Source organism: Suncus etruscus, chromosome 16 (assembly GCF_024139225.1).
Source record: "Suncus etruscus isolate mSunEtr1 chromosome 16, mSunEtr1.pri.cur, whole genome shotgun sequence".
In the NCBI taxonomy this organism is placed as follows: Eukaryota; Metazoa; Chordata; class Mammalia; order Eulipotyphla; family Soricidae; genus Suncus; species Suncus etruscus.
The window spans coordinates 63,850,480-63,863,924 of NC_064863.1; the positions used below are offsets into that span (position 1 = coordinate 63,850,480).

The 13,445-nt window shown below is 35.1% G+C and overlaps 1 protein-coding gene and 1 non-coding gene across 2 annotated transcripts in view; both read left to right on the forward strand.

Moving 5' to 3' along the window:
* PARM1 (prostate androgen-regulated mucin-like protein 1) overlaps positions 1-13,445 on the forward strand; it is a 118,190-nt gene that overhangs the window by 80,767 nt on the left and 23,978 nt on the right. The gene's annotated exons all lie outside the window — the stretch shown is intronic.
* On the forward strand, positions 4,453-4,559 carry LOC126033099 (U6 spliceosomal RNA). The gene has a single exon (XR_007504253.1). It is a non-coding gene; the product is annotated as a U6 spliceosomal RNA (small nuclear RNA).

Sequence of the window (13,445 nt, forward strand, 5' to 3'; positions counted from 1 at the left end):
CAAATAAAGTAACTAAATAATGTAGAGAAGTTACTTATTTTTTAGTTCCTAATATATTTTATGTAAAATACAATTTATTTTATATAATATGGCAGTTGCTTTTATTTACCCAGCAACTTTATGAACTTATATGTTTATTTTCATCTTAATTTTACTATCTTGAAACTTATGATGCAGAAAAAGTTCGTGCTGTTTGTGAGTTAGTATGCATCTGACATTGGCATGAAGACTGTAAACTTTAGGATCTTAGGCAGAAAAGGCATTAGTGAAAATATTTAGCCTCATGATTGATAAACTGAGACAAAAAGAGCCAGAGTGTAGTGGTAAATAGAGACTGAGGTACTTCCTTGGTGGCCTGTAAGTGCTGTGTCCTCAAAGAGAACTATGACAAAACCAGACATGATGAAATGGGGTCAAAGTAAAACCTGTAACTGAAGTGAAATTAATATCTCTTAATAAACCTTTAATCTATAACCAATATGAACAGATACTGACAGTACAGGAGGAAAATAGAGCTCTCATATCAATAACATGATTCATATTAATATACTTACAATAGTTTATGGGAATACTGCACCCAATAGTAACTTCAGAATCAATTAATGAAGAGATGATTTAATATGTAAAGAAACATGGCAGGGTAGATTGACATTAGTGAGTACAGACAGCATGTGTTTCCTATAACAAAGAGGACGTAAGCCTTGTGATCTATAAAAAAAAAAATAGTGGCAGGATGTTTGCCTTGCATGCAGCCAACACAGAACAGACACCAGTTTGAATCCCAGCATCCTATATGGTCCCACAAGCCGAATAGGGAGATTTCTTAGTGCAGAGCCAGGAGTAACCTGAGCACTGCCAGGTGTGGCCCAAAAACAAACAAAAAAAAGTATGGCTTATTTTTAGAAATAAGAACTATTTATTTGCTAAGATCATTGGTTTGTTTCTAATTTTGAATGAACCCAGAATCTAGTTTTAAATTTTTAACTTCATTTAAAATTTTAAAAGGTGAAGAAATTGGGCTGGAGCAATAGCACAGCGGTAGGGCATTTGCCTTACACACAGCCAATCCAGGACAGACAGTGGTTCAAATCCCGGCACCTGATATAGTACCCCGTGCCTGCCAGGAATAATTTCTGAGCACAGATCCATGAGTAACCCCTGAGCAACACTGGGTGTGACTCCCCCTCAAAAAAAAAAAAAAAACAGGAAAAAAAAGTGAAAAATTATGTCTCAAAGTTATGAGTGTCTCACCCAAGAACACAAGGCTCAGTGAGTAAGCTGGGCCTGAGCCCATATTCTTAAAACCGTCATCAAGACTTTTAACACCAACATTGCTTCATTGTTCTTCTTTCAAGTAAACGGCCTTTGCAGCACTTTATATGACTGTTTACAGGCTACTTTTTTGAGATGTTCTTGTTTAGAGGTTTTTGTGCTACAAAATTGTTTATTAATAAGATCACACTTTTGTTTAGCATTTTGTCTTATTTTCTGGGTTAATATGTTTTTGCTGAACCAAAGACTCATACATTCATATCACCAATAAATAATTCTAAAACAAGGCAAATGCTATGAGTTAAAGTTGACAAAATGAATTAAGGTAAAGTCTGGAATAGAAAGAAATTAAGAGCTAGGTTGTAGGAGATGAAAGAAATTTGGATTTGACAGACTTTAAAGGCAAGATTTAGGAATGTGTTTACAGTGGTAAGGAAATAGCAAATATTGGGATTCAGAATCCATTTAGATTAAGTGCCAAAATTATTCTTGTGGAGATATCCATTGCCCTCTGGATTGCTAGGAGGCTAATTTTTATACCTAGCATGATTTATGTATTAGCATTCACAGATGATTATTGTTTTTATTTCAAAGTACTGTCTTCAATCAAACCTCCAGGACATGAAAATGTACTTCTCTAAATTCTTTTGCCAGAATGGCAGCTCCTTTTCATGTTTATCTGACTTCACTTTCTCATCTTCCTATCCTGCAGATCCCAAAAATTAATCCTACCCTACTCTGCCTGACCTCTTCACACTCAAGCTGCCCTTTCTTTGCTTCTAAAATGATCCCATCTTCCCTCCTGATTTAAAATGTCATGCTCATGCTGGTAGGTTTGAGCTATAAAATTCTATTGTCCTTTTGATTTATCAAATAAAAGATGGTTATTTCTAGTCAATAGGAAGCTCATGAGCATTTCAGTATTTATAAATAATACTAATGAATTACTGTTTTTTTCAACCTTCCTCTACTCAACCAGTTGTTTATCTTTTGCCATTCCTTTGACAAAAAGTGTTGTCAATTCCTACCTCTCAGTTGTATAACTTTAGTGCCATCCTCACAATCATGAGTTTGTTTTCTATGGTGTCATGTTGTCATACACTAACAAATTCACTTTCAGTTTTTCTTTTCATGGTTTTTCTGCCTATCATCTTAGTTCAAATCCTGATGAAGACCCTCCAGCAGAAATAGAAGTAGTTCGTGTGGATCTTGACACTGCCATGAAAATTGTTCATTTAGTTTTCCAATGGTCATTTTAAAGTCTTTTGGGTGACATACCTTTGTTGTCCTGCCCACAAGGCTTTTATGATTTTACTGAATTCTTCTGCCACTTTGCCTTTATGTCCTAGTGGATTTGACCAGTTAATATCCTTCTTGTATTGTTCCTGGTAAAAGTAATTCATCAACCTTAAAATATTATACAGACATGGTAACAATGGGTTCACGTAACAAGTTTTTCCAAAATTATGAAGTCCAGTGAAAGCAGGACCAGTTCCCTCATATAGTGAATTGACTAGTCATTTCCACTCCCAATAGTCTCTGCCTCAGTGTGTGGTGTCAGCTTATTGGTTTTTTTGTTGTTGTTGTTGTTTTGGGTTTTTTTTTTTTTTTTTTGGTTTTTGGGCCACACCTGGCAGTGCTCAGGGGATACTCCTGGCTGTCTGCTCAGAAATAGCTTCTGGCAGGCACGGGGGACCATATGGGACACCGGGATTTGAACCAACCACCTTTTGTCCTTGATCGGCTGCTTGCAAGGCAAACACCGCTGTGCTATCTCTCCGGGCCCTGTGTCAGCTTATTGTTGTCAATGCTGTTTGTTTCCTGTTTGTGTCCTTTCAAGTAGACTGTGTTGGGTCTCAGGGGTGTTTTATTATGCAGGTATTTTGTTATGAGGTGTTTTTTTTTTTATTTGTGAGAATCTTGCTTCTAACAAGGTATAGTAAAGACCCAGAGTTTCTTGGCAGGGTTACCATCAGTCATAGATGAAGTCCCTGTGAATTATAAGGGATTTCAATGATATGTTTGAGTTTCCACTTTTTGAAAAATTTTTGAAAAGATTTACTTGTGTAGGCGGGACCATTGTCCATTTTTATGGATGGAAGGGATGCTAATGACATAAAAACTTTGTAGCATGAAATTGCATACAGCTTTAGCTCTTTCAGAAGTCATTGGTGTTCCCCAAAGTGTGAATTTGTATTAATGACACATTTAGATAGGGATCTTTATAAAGAAGTCAACATGTGTAACATACATTTGCTATAATTCATCTGTATACCTCGGGTTGGGTCACAGCTACATGTGTTATTTATTCAAAGGCGCTCAAAAGGTACACTTGACCATCTATCTTCCTTGTCTCCATGGAAAACAATAGTTCTCATGCAGGTGGAAGGTATTTGTATGTAGCACTGCATATTCTTATGCAGGTGATTTAACTATTGGCATGGCCAGACTATCAGCAGTTTCATTCCTTTGAGCCATTATGGAGGCCAAAATGTGCTCTTATATGAGTAATAAAAATTGACTCAAAACATTTTTGTAGAAGGGCTGGTAATTGCTGAAGCAAGTCTTGAACAACATGATTATGAGCATTTAAAGAGGCAGTTCCTATGGAATTGTTGAACAATCCTACCTCATAAGCTGAATTGCTAACTACATTGCATGGCTCTGAAATATGTGATAGTAACTAATTAAAAGGAGCAAGTTCCACCTGTTGATCAGACTTGTAATTTGTAGGCACTGTTGTGATCAGTGAAGGGCCAGTTATACTGCCTTTTCCTGATGATGATGTGTCAATGGAAGACATGAGGGTGTTGGATATAGAGGAGATTACAAAATGTTTCCTTTTGAAAACATCCCAGGCCTTTCCAGCAGGATAATGGGAGGGAACTTCCTCTGAAAACCCTGATAGGGCTTGTTGAAGGGGCTCACTAAGAGATAATATGCATTCTACTTCCTTTTTTGTTTTTAATTCGCCGCATTATTATTTCAGGATGCTCCTTATTCTCTACAGTAGTAACCCCATAACCATTCATTCTTTTATTCTGATTTATTTTCCTTTTGATTACTTAAAACTTTATGACATTTTATTTATTTGGTGAGCTGGAATCTGTTTTATACCAGCAAAGATCTTATTTACAATTAAATATAGATTACTTCTCTTTCCTCAAGTACAGGATCTGGGAGCTCACTTCAGCAGCACATATACTAAAACTGGAACAATACAGAAAAGTTTAGCATGGCCCCTGTGCAAGGATGACACACAAATTCGTGAAGCATTCCATATTTAAAAAAAAATAGAATCTGGGGAGCATTGATGGTGGGAAGGTTTTACTGGTGAAGGGGAGTGTTCTTTTTATGACTGAAACCCAACTACAATCATGTGTGTTATCATGGTCCTTAAATAAAGAAAAAAATTTAAAAATAGAATAGAATCTGACAAATGATTAACCCTCTATGAATTTCTTCATACATAAAAGAGGCAGTTAGTCAATATCAGGAAAAACTATTTAATCACTTTGATCCTCAGAAAGGTGTGATAAGGATAGTTTCTTTGAGAAGAAGTCATTGTAAAATTTAACAAAGTAGTATTTTATCTAAGGGTTATTGAAAAATGGCTCAGTTGATGAAAATGTTATTTTACTATTATTACTTAATACTAACAGTCATTCTTGCAAGGCAACAATTACTGTTACTATTATATTTACCATGATGAAGTATGTCCACTATGTGACAATTTTTTAAATTTTATTTTAGTCATCGTGATTTGGAATACTGTACATGATAGGGCTTCATGCATACAGCATTATAACATCAAACCCTTCATCAGTGTCTGCTTCTCTCCAGTGTTCTCTCCACTCTCATTTTACCAACCCTCACCTCGATTGTCCTGGTAAACTCAATTCTGTAAACCAATTCTCTGTTCAACTATGAGCCTGGCATCTGTCCAGACACTGGGATTGACAATGAATATGTCAATCACTTTTTTCATGGATAAATTGATATACTTCCATTCTCGTTTGAATAATTAGGACAGGATTCAAATTCAGTACTCCTGACTGAGCCTAAGTCAAGCGGTTTCATTTCAAAAATTAGTAGACATGAAAAGTTTGGAGAGGACCAATAGCTTTTAGGTCTGCTTTCTAAATGAGGCTCATACTTGGGCTATGTTTGATGCCAAGTGCTTACAAATTGGCTCTTGGAATGGGATTATCTGTTTCATATAAGCAAATGGGTAACAGGTCATGAAAAGTAGCAATTTGGAAAAAACAAGTTTTTATTTTGATTTTTCTCTTTTCGTTTTTATTTCTAAATGAAGACAAATGTGATATGTTAAAAACGAGTGATCTGGGTCATTAAACCAGAGTTCTCAGGGGGTAGAAACAATGGTTACATTGTGGTTTTGACTTTTTAAATTAAATTCAATGAGATTAAATGAGACAAGTATATAAAGTATCTCATACATATTTAGCACTAAATTAATGCTGGCTATTATTGTATTTAGACTCCTGACTCTTCCACGCGTACCAATAAAAATTTGACTCTTCTAGACTTGATTTCCTTACCTTGAAAAAAATAGAATGCTTTACAAGACTGAAAAACTCACAAAGGAATAATAATACTTAAAAGACTTTGGTAATAAAAACTGATTATTTCATCTAGTTATAATAAGGAAGAAATAATCATAATCCAAAGAAGTATTAATAAGAAAAATAACTTTATTCATATTTGCTATAAAAATGTTTTCATGAAACCTTAGAACTTCATGAAAATATGTTTAGAGTCAACTAAGAAAGAAATTTTAGAGAAGGGACAGTCATAAAATGTAAACTCTATGATTTTTACAATTTCTCACTTGCCCCTATAGATAAGAATAAATGGATGATGGACTTCCAAAAAGTTTGTAAATTATTTTCTTGCCCAAGTATTTAATTCTAAAACTTTGGATCCTTAGTATGGGAGAAATTTAAGTCTGATCAAATACAGCAATTACAAGTCCATTCCAACCTGGCCTTAGTGCTTATAATTACATGGAAGTAAAGCCAAAAACATTGATGATTTCATGGAGATGCTTATGACCTTAGGCTGATGTAATTAAACTCATATTGCTATCCTTGACCAAGTTGTTGGAAAAGGGAACCTGAAATTGTGATTGTTTCTCCCTAACCATGCCCCAATATAAAATAAATTGAGTTGCACTATACTTAGCAAATAGGATACGTACACAGTCTCTATCTCTGAGAATTTCTTCCCTTCTTGCATATTATGTCCTTAGAATCAGGAAAAACACCTGTGTGGAAGATGTTACATACTTGCTTAAGCTAGTAGAAGTGGGGTGGAGGGACCTCTTCTCTATAACGTCAGAAGCTTCTACAGAAAAATATCTCAGAAGGAATCTTGGTTGACCTTTATGATTTATCACCTTTCCTCAATATTTATTTACCCAAAGTCAAGCCTTATTGTCATCACTGAAATACTAAAGAGACAAAGGAAGAAGTAAAATCTTCTCCAATGTTCACAAAGATAAATGCCAGTGTTTGAGCAAGATTGTGGTAATCAGGAAGCCCTTCTCTTTGACATTCAAAAAATAATGATTTGAGAATTGATATCAGAAAGCTAGCATTTGATGTTGAAAACGAGAGGTCCCAAAAAGCTGAAAATTCAGAATATACTTACCTCCTACTAACTCAAACTAGGAAACTTTCATGAAATTCTTTTTTTCCCCATAAAAGGCTGTGAGTGGTTTGTTTTTTTTTTTATTTTTGTCTTATTTTATTTTTGCAGTCCCAGTGCTCACTACAATAATGTTGGTGGGAATTTTCATTCCTCTCTCTGACTTAATTGCCAAATTGAAGTATCTGCAAAAACTAATCAAAGTAGTTAGATAAGCTAACGTGCCAAATCTGGCAATTTTCTCTATAGATCAGAATTCTCAGAAAAGGAAAAGGAAAATTCACATCATCCAGGATAAATAAGATAATTTTTTCTTGTTTTGTTCATTTTTTTTATTTTATTCCACAAATCTCTCCAAACCTACACACCATTTTCATCCCCAATACCTTTCTAAAAAAAGAGAGAGGAAGACAGAAATTGAATGGAATCATATTAAAAGACAGTTATCAGGACTTAATCTCATGAAACTAAAAGTGAAATTTTTTATTTTGTCAGGCACATCCAGAAGTTCTCATGGGTTACTCATGGTTCTGCACTCGGAAATCACTTCTATCAGGAAACCATATGGGATGCCAGGGATCAAACCCCATTGACCATGTGCAAGGCAATCATATTACCTGCTATGATATTGCTCTGGCACCTAAAAGTGAACTTTTTTTTCATGTCTTGCACTGCTGCTACTATGAATAGGTTGTCCCTCACACTTTCTCAGTGGTGGCCTTTACCAAAATACAGTATTCACAAGTCTAGCACATTTCCTAGAACAATGACAGGTGTTACACTGATGCTACTAGCCCCAGATGTTTGATTCTTCCAAGCTCTAACAGATGGCTTACCCCTAATTTAGTACATGGAGGTATTCAGAGTATCCAGTATCTCATCTTTTTATAAATATGGTATCTCTGAAAATGCATAATTATGAGCTTATTAATTTTTATTAAACCTATTTTTGCTTTCCTATAAATTTGAAGAAAGAATCAAAGAAAGCCCACTAAATTATGATTGTATATCTATTACAACTTAAGTTAAACTATCTGGAGTACTTAGAAAAATGATTAAATCACCCCAGCTAACACCATGTATGAAAGTAAAATCCACTTATAAGATCTGATCTTAACCAAAACTCTGAACTTCTACAACACTTCATTTCATTATCTATAAAACAAAGAGATTAATTTAATGAACCCCCTTTTTTTCACCCATATAGTTGCATTATTACATTCATCATAATCTGGATAAAATAAAAACTTAGCTTGAGATTCACAACCAATTGGCTCAAATTTCTACATCCAATATTTATCCTATATTTAATTGTTTTATGGGTAAGAAATTCCCGTGACAGAGAGTGAAACCCTAGTATAGTACTTCATGTTGGACAAAGGATTTAAGTTCAGTAGTGATTTGTAGAAATCTTTGAGAGAAAATGAGTGATTTGGGCCCCAAGGAATAGCATGGAGGTAAAGTGTTTGCCTTGCATGCAGAAGGACAGCGATTTGTATCCCTGTATCCCATATGGTCCCCCGAGCCTGCCAGGAGCGATTTCTGAATGTAGAGCCAGGAGTAAACCCCTGAGCGCTGCCAGGTGTGACCCAAAAAAGAAAGAAAGAAAGAAAGAAAGAAAGAAAGAAAGAAAGAAAGAAAGAAAGAAAGAAAGAAAGAAAGAAAGAAAGAAAGAAAGAAAGAAAGAAAGAAAGAAAGAAAGAAAGAAAGAAAGAAAGAAAGAAAGAAAGAAAGAAAGAAAGAAAGAAAGAAAGAAAGAAAGAAAGAAAGAAGGGAAAGGAAAGGAAAGGAAAGGAAAGGAAAGGAAAGGAAAGGAAAGGAAAGGAAAGGAAAGGAAAGGAAAGGAAAGGAAAGGAAGGAAAGGAAAGGAAAGGAAAGGAAAGGAAAGGAAAGGAAAGGAAAGGAAAGGAAAGGAAAGGAAAGGAAAGGAAAGAAAATGAGTGGTTCATCAAAATTTAGCATATACCAAAGATATAAATCAATTCTGTGAATGACAGGCTGAATTCTCACTTTTTGGGTAGCAGCAAAAATACAAACAAAACATGGAGAAAGGTAATGATTTGCTCCTGATGATTTAGCTAGTGTACTAACTATGTGAGTCTTCATATCAGAATTTCTGATCACCGAAAATAGAACACACAGGTTTGGAGAATTCAGACTCAAGGACTGTTTTATATTTTGCCTATAGTTCAGTTCAACAAGTTTCTTGTTAGCTGCTTAGAACCTTTATTTTCTAATTTCCAGCATAGTGATATTTACCTAATTATGCTAGCTCAGCACCAGACCCAGAGTTACTGCAGAAATGATGACTGCATTGACTTATGACCAGGATTGTTTTTCTTTAGGCTTTTATTACTCTTCTTGGCAAAATATCATATATGTCCCCTGAGAATTGCTATTAAGCCAAGAATGAGTTAGAGCATTCTTCAAGGAGATTCTGTTAATAGAACTCAGATGTAGGGTTCACCCATATTTCCAGTGTCATTCTCATTTGGGACAAGATTGTTTTGGTCTAGTTAGTACCTGAATGAAGAAGAATGTTTTGTGACTGGGCGAAGAGCTTCTATATGGTAACGAAATATCTTGTAATGCTCTGGGAAGAGAATGAGAATCACCATTATTTGTTCTTAGAATTCCAGCTTAATCACTATAGGTACTAGAGGGGAGTTGGAATCCAACAATTTAAACAGGTAGGTATAATAAATTCCAGGTGGGCGTTATGCCCCCTTCTACTAAGGAAGATGGTGATTATAAGTGAAATAAAATTTCAGCTTCATATTAACTTAAGACTGTCTCTCCTCATGTGTCTTGGATTGCATTAATTGTAAACTCTTAATCCCTGTGTCCTGAACGTAAAATTGTCATGACCTTATAAAAAAAAATAAATGAGAAGGAAACAAGCATTTGATTTGGGCAAATGCAAATATTTTATAATCTCAAGAGAGATTAATGTTTCTGATCTATGTGTTGTGCTATGCTACTTCAGTGAATAATTTTGAGATACAAGTGAAGTCAATCTTCAGACCAGATCTCTGATCATTGGAATGAAAGTTCAATAAAAACTGTTATACTTTCAGAAGAAATAAGTGTAATTTATTTATGTTTATCCTAGATAAATAAGAAGGTACACTTGGTTTCCTTTGCTTTAAGAGACTTCCAGAATCAAGATCCAGACGATAACACCCACATAAAACCATTAGCATAACTGCATTTCATATGTATGTCTCTATTGTATATATATATAGTAACCCAAGCTACATGGCAATATTGGTTATATATTTGAATAAATTTACTCAACTGTATCATACAAAGTGAAAGGGTAAACTTCTATACAAAGAAAGCTTAAAGTGAGTAGATGTCATTGGATGATTTCCAAGAGAAAGTTGAACTCTAGGAAATGTTTTTCTTTTATCTTTATGTATTTATTTATTTATTTATTTATTTGGCTTTGGGTGCCACACCCAATGGTGCACCGGAATTGCTCCTGGCTCTGTACTAAGAAATTACTCCTGACAGGTTCAGAGTACCATATGGGATGATGGGTAATTAAACCTGAATTAACCACAAACTAGGCAAATTCTCTAACTGCTGTGTTATTATTCCAGCACCCCTCTAGAAGACTCAAATCATGTGTTTTATCAAAAACTTTCATGGTCCTATGTCCCACATTGTCAAGTTCAAACATTATATCTGGCTTTTAGAATTATTTTAAATTAATTTATTTAAATAAAATGTATTGCATAGTTGATATAACTGACCATAAGTCATTTGCTTTAGGATGACAGAAAGCAAAGTTATTAAAAAATAGAAATAAAATAGAAAAATAAAACATACAATAAAATAATAATAATATTAAAAAGAAAGAAAAGTTCATTAGCAAATACATTCATGAAAATTATTGTATCTCCAGTAAAGCTATTATTACAATAGAAAAGAGTTTAGTATGCTTCCCCCCCTTTTTTTAAGCTAGGAAATACAAGAATACACTAAAAAAGATGTGTGTATGGTAGTTGTTCTTGTTTGCATAAGCACAGCAAAATATGGAAGAAATGGAAAGGAAAAATCTTTGGCCTATAAACAGGGAAACCTTACCCATGAAGCATTCTGGCATAAGACCAAGTCCAGACTCTCGGCATACTAAGTTGTCAAATCCTAAAGTCATTATCAAAGGTCCCAGTAAGAGCTCTTCACCATCACAGTTGTGCTGTCAGGTTTCTGTAGTTATAGGTCTTGGTTTCTGTACAGATCCTATGTAGAAGTCTGGAGTACTGGTAGCATCTTCTGGTTTTATCTCACTGTTAGGTAGCAATGCAGAGAATTCTGTCCTAAAAAGTAGACTGTTGCTGTTACCAAGTCCTCAGGGTGTTGTAAGGACCCTTACTGTAATCAGTGCCATGGCAGTAGTAAGGCCTTCCTTGGTTCCATAATAGATTTTTTATTCCTGGTGAGGGTGTAAATCAGTGCCATGGCAATAGTAGGGCCTTCCTTGGTAGCTTTTTTTTTAATTCCTGATGAGGGTGTAGAAAGCTGTGGTTGTTTCCACAGATGGTATCCATGGTTCAGAGGTGAATGGTCAATGTCTCATCTACTGATGTCTAAACCAAGTCACTATGCTAAGTATTCAGGATGTAAGGCCCCACTGCAGTATAAAATTTGTGTATTCCTGGAGCTGGAGAGATAGCACAGCATTAGGGCATTTGCCTTGCATGTAGCCTATCCAGGACGAATGGTGGTTCAAATCCCGGCATCCCTTATGATCCCCCATACCTGCCAGGAGCGATTTCTGAGCACAGAGCCAGGAGTAACCCCTGAGCACCACCAGGTGTGACCCCCCAAAAAAAAAACCTTTGTGTTCCTATCTCTATTAGAATTTTATAATTTGGTCCTAACAGTATCACTATCATGCCCTGAGTGTCCATTAATTTCCTTTTAAAAAATTGTGTGTAGAAAGTTGTCTTGGTTTTATCTGTTAAGTAGTACTTCTGTTAAGTAGGACCATAAGTTAGGTATTTCCTTAATCCCTCAATATCCTAGTCTTTAACCTAGAGTAAAAGCTTATAATATCTCAATAGTCTTCTTCTTATATGATCATTTTTCTCAGCACTTCAACTTATTTGGTTCTTCTCTCAGCCCAATTTAGTGAAGAGGAAAGGTATTCTTTTTAGATATATTCCCAATTGATGTGCTTCTATCTCCAAACTCAGTGCTATCCTTTCAGCCTGAAAATGTTAAATATGTGCTCCCCTCCTATTTACTTTCTAACCCAAGACTTCATTGTCATCTGTTTAAGTCCATCTTAAACATCTTAACATCCTTTAAGAATGTTAATTCTTCCTAGTTCATTGCCCCTTTATCCCAAGACTGCTCCAGCTTTTAAAGATATCTGTGGGGAAAGGTACAAATACATGTTGGTGTCACTTGTCTTCTGTCCTTTCCATCTTATCCTATGCTCCTGTGCATGGTCCCTTGGGCTTGATATACAGCTCTGATTCTAGATAGTAAAAGTCTCAGAGACAAGGCCTGATATTTTCCATATTCTGAACTGTCCAAGCTCAAAACACAGCTCATGTAGTTTAGTTAGAAGCAACCCATGAGAATTGATTTAGAGATGGTTAGTTTAGCTTCATCTGGAATAGAAAACAATGGTAGACTAAACAGGAGATAAATCCAAGCATAAGCCAACATCAGTGATCAAAATCACTTTCATAAATTTTGGGTTATTCAATACTAGATTTGGCTTATTTAATCTATAATATGAAACATTTCTCAGGATTCCCAGAAGTTGCTTAGGACCACACTCTACAAACTAATGATCTGGACAGTTTTATACTACTGGTTTATTATCTGCTTCAAATGACTCCTTGTCCTGTTTGACCTATTAAATATTTACCTTTTTTACCACCACCTATACAACGATCCAAACAAAATATATATGATTTAACTACAAGCAAACTAAGATGTAATGTTATAAAGGTAGCATAGGTACCTAATCATAACATATTCTGGGCCTTACAATTCTTTCCATTTTTGTGGAGGTTAATTCCAAAAAATAAATGTTCAGAGAGCTTGAATGACATGAAGGACTTTCCAATATTTCTTGAGTAAGAAAGGTCAATAGTAAGAGCCAGTAATGTCTGAAGGTCTCCAGGGCTACAACCAATGACCACACTGGCTAAGGTATGTGGTGCATGGAACTTAGGACCTAAATTTGTGTATAAAACTCCATATCTAAATTCCATACCAGGTTTGGAATTTAGGAAGTTCCATAAGAAGGTCATTAAGAACCCTATTTGCCTAGCTGCAATGCAGTCCTTTTAAATATTGGCCATATCTTTCAGGATCTTCAGTCTGTCTGTACCTTGGTTTCTTATTTGTAAAATGAAAATAACAAAAGTACTTAATTCATAGAGTCCTGGTCAGAATCAAATGAATTAAAGTTAGTGATGTTCATCAAACAGGATATGGTCCTAAGTAACAAGAAAATAGTCAGTTATTATTTTTGG